The sequence below is a fragment of the Piliocolobus tephrosceles genome, chromosome 2, assembly GCF_002776525.5.
Source record: "Piliocolobus tephrosceles isolate RC106 chromosome 2, ASM277652v3, whole genome shotgun sequence".
In the NCBI taxonomy this organism is placed as follows: Eukaryota; Metazoa; Chordata; class Mammalia; order Primates; family Cercopithecidae; genus Piliocolobus; species Piliocolobus tephrosceles.
Window position 1 is genome coordinate 161,215,625 of NC_045435.1, and position 7,913 is coordinate 161,223,537.

At 50.6% G+C, this 7,913-nt stretch overlaps 1 protein-coding gene across 2 annotated transcripts in view; it reads right to left on the minus strand.

Annotated features, from left to right (window-relative positions):
• PIK3CB (phosphatidylinositol-4,5-bisphosphate 3-kinase catalytic subunit beta) overlaps window positions 1–6,965 on the minus strand; it is a 188,863-nt gene extending 181,898 nt beyond the window's left edge. The window contains exon 1 of one of the 2 annotated variants that reach the window (XM_023187838.1): window positions 6,713–6,965. The gene's annotated coding sequence lies outside the window, so the exon portion shown is untranslated. The remainder of the gene's footprint in view (window positions 1–6,712) is intronic. The other variant, XM_023187839.1, reaches the window with a different exon arrangement.
• Between the last annotated feature and the right edge of the window lie 948 nt (window positions 6,966–7,913).

Here is a 7,913-nt window from a genome sequence, read left to right on the forward strand (position 1 = left end):
TATATTGGAGGAAAAAGACCATAAATAAATGAACAAGAAAATAAGCAAGCTGGGAGAGGCGAAATGTGCCTAAAGCTACTGGGGAGGCTGAGGAAGGAGGATCACTTGAGATCAGGAGTTCAAGTCTGTAGTGCCCTATGACACCACTTGTGAATGGCCACTGAACTCCAGCTTGGGAAACATAAGGAGACCCCGCCTCTAAATAAACTTTTTTTTTTCTCGGATGGAGTTTCACTCTTGTTGCCCAGGCTGGAGTGCAATGGTGCAACTTGGCTCACTGCAACCTCTGCCTCTCGTGTTCAAGCGATTCTCCTGCTTCAGCCTCCAGAGTAGCTGGGATTACAGGCGCATGCCACCATGCCTAGCTAATTTTTTTTTTTTTTTTTTTTTTTTGTATTTTTAGTAGAGATGGGGTTTCGCCATGTTGGCAAGGCTGGTCTCGAACTCCTGACCTCAGGTGATTCGCCCACCTCAGCCTCCCAAAGTTCTGGGATTACAAGCGTAAGCCACCGTGTCCAGCCAAAATTATATATATATATATATATACACACATATATATATATATATATATTTAGCACTCAGATTATGACAGATAAAAGAAAAATTTAATAAAAATAAATAAAGGCTGAGATGGGTGGATTGCTTCAGCCTAGGAGTTCAAGACTCCTGAGAAACATAGCAAGATCCCATCTCTATTTTAAAAATAAAATAAAATAAAAATAAACAATAATTCACTGACACGCAGATAAAGTTTGGATTTGCTTTAGTGTAATGAGAATCCACTGGAACAGAAGAATAAGTAAAAATCACTCTGACTGCTGTGTGAAAAATAGAGTAAGAACAGAGGCAAGGAGACCAGTTACGAAGGCACTACCCAGGAAGAACTGGGGTAGTGGGAATAAAAATAAAATGAAAATAAACATATGTAGGATATGTTTTGGAAGTAAAATTCAGAGTGTGCTCAAGGACTGGCTGTGTGTACAGTGAGGGAGGATGAGACAAAGGGATAAACTGAACATAACCACTATATTTTACACTCAAACTGGATGGGAAGTGGGGCAGAGGGGTGCTATTATGACATGAAAACTACTAGGGTTAGCCGAGCGCGGTGGCTTGCGCCTATAATCCCAGCTACTTGGGAGGCTAAGACAGGAGAATCGCTTGAACCCAGGAGGCGGAGGTTGCAGTGAGGCGGAGATTGCAGTGAGCCGAGATCGCACCACTGCACTCCAGCCTGGGTGACAGAGCAAGACTCCCTCTGGCGTGCGGGGGTGAGGGGAAAAGAAAAGCGCTGGCCAGGCTCCCTGGCTCACGCCTATAATCACCAGTACTTTGGGAGGCCAAGGTGAGCAGATTACAAGGTCAGGAGCTTGAGACCAGCCTGACCAATATAGTGAAACCTGTCTCTACTAAAAATACAAAAATTAGCCGGGAGTGGTGGTGTGCGCCTGTAATCCCAGCTACTCAGGAAGTTGAGGCAGGAGAATCCCTTGAACCTGGGAGGCGGGGATTGCAGCGAGCCAGGATGGCGCCACCGCACTCCAGATTGGGCGACAGAGCTAGACTCCGTCTCAGGAAAAAAAAAAAAAAAAAAGCTGGGCACAGTAGCTCATACCTGTAATCCCAGCACTTTGGAAGTCCAAGGTGGGCGGATCACTTGGGCCCAGGAGTTCGACACCAGCCTGGCCAACATAGTGAAACCCCGTCTCTACTAAAAATACAAAAATTAGAGGGACATGGTAGTGGGTGCCTGTAATCTCAGCTACTCGGAAGGCTGAGGCAGGAGAATCGCTTGAAACCGGAAGGCGGGGGTTGCAGTGAGCCGAGATCGCGCCACTGCACTCCAGCCTGGGCAACAAGAGCAACACTCGAGGAGGGGAGAGGAAGGAGAGACAGAAAGGAAAGAAAGAAAGAAAGAAAGAAAACTGCTAGGAAATGAACAGGAACAGGAATCAAGAGCTCCATGTGAACCTGTTACACTGAAAGATGCCTAAAAACAGACAAAATGAAGATGTCATGTAGGCAGGCAGAAGACTGAAGTTCAGGACTAGAGATAAAAATCTGAGAGGCAACAGCAGTTGACAACAATTTACTTACTTTTGGTTTTTCTACTAAAAATAAATAAACCACAGGACAGGATAACATGAGATCATTCAGGAAGAATACAGGTAGAGAAAGGAATAGGGACATGCCGGAAGCCCTCGGGCATTAGAATGTTTTGAACTCAACAAGAGAAGGAAAAGTCACAAGAGTGAACAGGAGGAAAGCCATAAAACTCGAGTATCCTAGAAGGTTCCTTTATATAATGTGATTTTCTAGTACACCACCACAACCACCCCCTGCCCACCACACAGTCATCCAAATTCTGTAAATTAAAAACCGGGGGCCAGGTGTGGTAGCTCACGCCTGTAACCTCAGCACTTTGGGAGGACGAGGTGGGCGGATCACCCGAGGTCGGGAGTTCGGGACCAGTCTGGCCAATATGGTGAAATGCCGTCTCCACTAAAAATACAAAAAATTAGCCAGGCGTGGTGGCACACGCCTGTAATCCCAGCTACTCGGGAGGCTGAGGCAGAATTGCTTGAACCCGGGAAGCGGAGGTTACAGCGAGCCAAGATGGCGCCACTGCACTCCAGCCTTAAGGACAGAGCACGACTTCGTCTCAAATCGGGGCGGGGCGCGGTGGCTCACGCCTGCAATCCCAGCACTTTGGGAGGCCAAGGCGAGTGGATCACGAGATCAGGAGATCAAGACCACCCTGACTAAGATGGTGAAACCCCGTCTCTACTGAAAAAATACAAAAAATTAGCCGGGCATGGTGGCCGGCGCCTGTGGCCCCAGGTACTGGGGAGGCTGAGGCAGGAGAATGGCGTGAACCCAGGAGGCGGAGCTTGCAGTGAGCCGAGACCGCTCCACTGCACTCCAGCCTGGGCGACAGAGTGAGACTCCGTCTCTAAATAAACAAAACAAAACAAAATAAAATAAAAAATACTGCCGGGCGCGGTGGTTCACGCCTGTAATCCCAGCACTTTGGGAAGCTGAGGCGGCAGGATCACGTGAGGTGAGGAGTTCAAGACCAGCCTGGCCACCAACATGGAGAAACCCCGCTCTACCAAAAATACAAAAAATTAGCTGGGCATGGTAGCGGCCGCCTGTAATCCCAGCGACTTGGGAGACTGAGGCAGGAGAATTGCTTGAACCCGGGAGACAAAGGTTGCAGTGAGCCGAGTTCGCGCATTGCACTCTAGCCTGGGCAACAAGAGCAAAACTCCGTCTCAAAAAAAAAAATAAATAGCTGGCCCGGTGCGGTGGCTCACACCTGTAATCTCAGCACCAGCACTTTGGGAAGCCGAGGCGGGTGATCACGAGGTCAGGAGATCGCCACGGTGAAACCCCGTCTCTACTAAAAATACAAAAAATTAGCTGGGCGCGGTGGCGGGCGCCTGTCGTTCCAGCTACTCAGGAGGCTTAGGCAGGAAAATGGCGTGAACCCAGGAGGCGGAGCTTGCAGTAAGCCAAGATCCCGCCACTGCACTCCAGCCTGGGCGGAGCCAGACTCCATCTCAAATAAATAAATAAATAATAAAATAAACAATATAAAATAAATAAATAAATTATTTACTTATTGGGGCCAGGCACGATGGCTCACACCTGTAAACCCAGCACTTTGGGAGGCCAAGATGGGAAAATCACGAGGTCAAAAGATTGAGACCATCCTGGCCAACATGGTGAAACCCCATCTCTACTAAAAATACAAAAAGTAGCTGGGTATGGTGGTGTGCACCTGTAGTCCCAGCTAATTTGGAGGCTGAGGCAGGAGAATCGCTGGAACCCGGGAGGTCACAGTGAGCAGAGATCATGCCATTGCACTCCAGCCTGGTGACAGAGCGAGACTCCGTCTCAAAACAAACAAACAAAACAGAGGCCCATAAGGCTGGGTAACAGCCCCACAGCCCCAGCTGTTTTTACCTAGGTTGAGGCCTAAAACCAAGAGGTGACTTCTGACTCCCAGCCTTTTCACAGTAGCTGGCAGTAGTTCTACTGTTGAGTTCAACAGTCTAAGCTAGACAACCGGGAAAACCTCAAGAAAGAACATAATTTAGACTACAGTGTTCGTTTTTAACTTTTTTCCATATAGTTGGCTGACATTCACAAAGCAAGTTGAAGCAAAAGCCTTTATGGATGAGTCTCTAAGAACATCAAGAAAGATAGACAAGAGGTGCAAATGACAAATCAAAACCCAACTTGATTTTCAACACTTCAAAAAAACACCCCCAAGGTGGTGGACTCAGGGTGTGAATCAGGGATGTAAACTAGATTTTTGTTTCTTAAGTCATTTTGGCTTTAGTGGATACAATTTGTTTAAACCTTTAAGATTTTTACTTTTGGCCAGTGGCTGTGGTTCATGCCTGTAATCCCAGCATTTTGGGAGGCCGAGGCTGGCAGATTATTTGGGCCCAGTGGATTATTTGAGCCCAGGAGATCAAGACCAGCCTGGCCAACATGGCGAAACCTCCTCTCTACCAAAAATACAAAGACTGGGCGGTGCGCAGTGGCTTCCTCCTGTAATCCCAGCACTTTGGGAGGCCGAGGCGGAAGGATCACCTGAGGTTGGGAGTTCGAGACCACCCCCACCAACATGGAGAAACCCGTCTCTACAAAAAAAAAAAAAATTCAAAATTAGCGAGGTATGGGGCACATGCCTGTAATCCCAGCTACTCGGGAGGCTAAGGCAAGGGAATTGCTTGAACCCGGGAGGTAGAGGTTGAGTGAGCCAGAGATCGCGTCATTGCACTCCAGCTTGGACAACAAAAGGGAAACTTCGTCTCAAAAAAAAAAAAAAAAATTGAAAGATTGGCTGGGCGTGGTGGCACGCGCCTGTAGCCTTAGCTACTAGGGAGGCTGAGGCAGGAGGATCGCTTGAACCCGGGAGGCTGAGGTTGCAGTGAGACAAGATGGTGACACTGCACTCCAGCCTGGGCGACAGAGAGGGACCCTGTCTCAAAAAACAACAATTTAAAAAAAAAAAAATAGAAAGAAAGATTCGGTCTCAAAAAGAGTTTTTTCTTTTCTTTTTGAGACAGGGTATCGCTCTGTTGCCCAGGCTGGAATCCAGTGGTGCCATCTCAGCTCACTGCAACCTCCGCCTGCCGGGTTCAAGGGATTCTCCCGCCTCAGCCTCCCAAGTAGTTGGGATTATAGACGCCCGCCACGGCGCCCCCCACCAGGCCGCTCCCCACCACGCCCGGCTAATTTTTGTGTCTTTGGTAGAGACGGGGTTTCGCCATGTTGCTCGGGCTGGTGTCGAACTCCTGGGCTCAAGCGATCCGCCCGCCTCAGCCTCCCAAAGTGCTGGGATTATAGGCTGAGCCAACGCGCCCTGTCAGAAAAAAATTGTACTTTCTTCCATACCTGGATTCTGAAACTGGGCTAAGATCCTTATCTGACCACCCTTTCCTGTGCTAAATTATTATGACTTAAACAGTTCTGCTTTTACCATAAAATCTTACAATGTAGCATGAAAATCCCCAAATGATTAATGATCTGCTGAGACCTCTGACTCGCTGGAGATAATTTTATTACGAATCTTATCTCCAAACTTCCATTCAGTGCTTCAAAATAAGTACTCATCCTATTTAATTATCATGACTTCACCAGACAGTCACACTGCCCACAATGATGTTTACAAAAGCACTTGTCACTCCCTTTGGATGTAGCAATGCAGAAAAAAGAGTCTGTTTCCATACTCTTCGTGTGTTTATACTCTGTAACAAGTGGCAGAGTTCAAGCGTCACTTGAGATGAAACAGCAAAGCACTTTAAGTTTATGTCCCACCATCTTTCATCCTAAGCGAATCCCGAATTCGCTTGGTTTCATTTCAGCAGTAATTCCCACTCAGTATCTGAGACAGGCTTCCAATTCAGCCCCTGCGGGAAAAGAGACTGCAGGATTCTAGTAAAGAGACTATAGGATTCTATTTTGGCCACTGCGAGGTAACAGGCTCCATTATTAAGCAACTCCAGTATCGGTTATTGCAACACCAGAGCAGATCGGAAATAAATGTGCCCCCAAACGCACGCCAGCAGCCAGGAATTAGCAATAGCTAACAAGAGATGCTGCAGCAGGGATATCATTTACTTAGCACTTGTTCAGTTATGCCTAACCTCAAAACAACCCTATGGTGTATGTATTATTATTTCCATTTAACACATCAGGATATTTTGGTCCAAGGCCCCAGGACTGGTCAGCTTCGGCGTTGGCATTCGAAAACACGTTCCTAACCTACTAACCCTGGGTCCACGCCTCTGAAATACACTTCTGCGCAAAAAGGCACCTGAGGGTCGGGAAGTTCCGGAGGTGTCCGCATATACACGGGACGCCGTCTCTCCACAGAGACGCCCCTCAGGAATGGGACCCAAAGCGCCAGTGGCCCGGGACGCCCGGCAGTGTCTCTGCCGCCCGTGGGCCGAGGGGCGCCACTCACCTTGGAGAGCCCCGGGCGGGCCGCAACCAAGCCAGGCGCCCCCACCGGCCGGCAGGCGGTTATCCTCCAAGCTGGCAGGAAGCGCGGTGCGACCACAAGAGTCGCCAGCACTGCAGGTAGCAGCAAGCTACAGCGCACCGCCAGCCCGCCCGGGGACACCGCAGCAGGCGCCGCGACCCAGCCGCCCCTCAGCCGCGCCGCATCCGGGTCCCTCGCCGCCGCACTCACCTGCCTGGCGCTCCGCCGCCGCCGCCGCCGCCGCCTGCTACTATTCCAAGTGCGCGGTCAACAGCCCAGGCCGCCGCAACCGCTCCGCTCCGGCGCCCCCATCCTTGCCTCTCTCGATCCACCTCCCGCCTGCCCCGCGCAGCACTACACTCGCCCGCCTCCCACTGCCATGGCCCGCTCCGCCGCAGCAGCCGCACAGGCCGACGGAACACGCGCGCGCCGCCGGCGTACCCGCGCCCGTGTGCGCGCGCGCGAGCCTCTCAGGCCGTCATCCCAGCAGCCCCCGCCCCGCCCTGCGCCGCCCTCGGGCCAATCCCGGGCCCCGCGGTGGCGGCGGCGGCAGCTGGGCTGGCAGGGCGTGGGGAGAGGCCTTACTGCCTATTCCTCTCCGGCTGCCAGCCCGTCTGCGACGCTGCTGCACGGCCCTTGCTAACTCTCTGCGTCTCCCAGAGGACTGCGGAATAGAGAATCCCGGGCAAGCCGCCTTCAGGAGGGACCCATCGCCCGCTGCGGCCTCCATAACCTCCTCCCGAGAGACTCCTCTGTTCCTAGGTTTCTTGCTGGCCTTTTCTTCCCAGTCCTCCCTGTTCTGCGACATGGACTGACTCCTGAATTCTTGGACGCAGCACTTACTTTTTTCCCGCTACCCATCGTGGTCTTAGTATTACTCCCTTTGTGGGGATAGGGCGCTAGCTCGGCTGCCTCACAGCTGACCCTTCAGTCCTTATACTGTGAATGGTTGTTTCAAGGGAAAAGTCCAGCCTTTCAAGCCCAAGATTCTTGTTCTTTGTTCAATTTTGCAATAACAACACCTAACATTTGTCTGCAGAGCCTTAAACTTTACCCCTTTTTGCCTACCTTGTCTCCTGTTACCTATGACCTCAACCACGAAATATCACAGCCCTCTTTCTGGTGGGACACTTAAATTTTACATACTGAAAGCCAACATTTTAACTCACTCCAACGCTACTATATTCTAACGTAATGCTCCTATGTTACCCTGGACAGGCCGGGCGCGGTGGCTCAAGCCTGTAATCCCAGCACTTTGGGAGGCCGAGACGGGCGGATCACGAGGTCAGGAGATCAAGACCATCCTGGCTAACACGGTGAAACCCCGTCTCTACTAAAAAATACAAAAAATTAGCCGAGCGAGGTGGCGGTCGCCTGTAGTCCCAGCTACTCGGGAGGCTGAGGCAGGAGA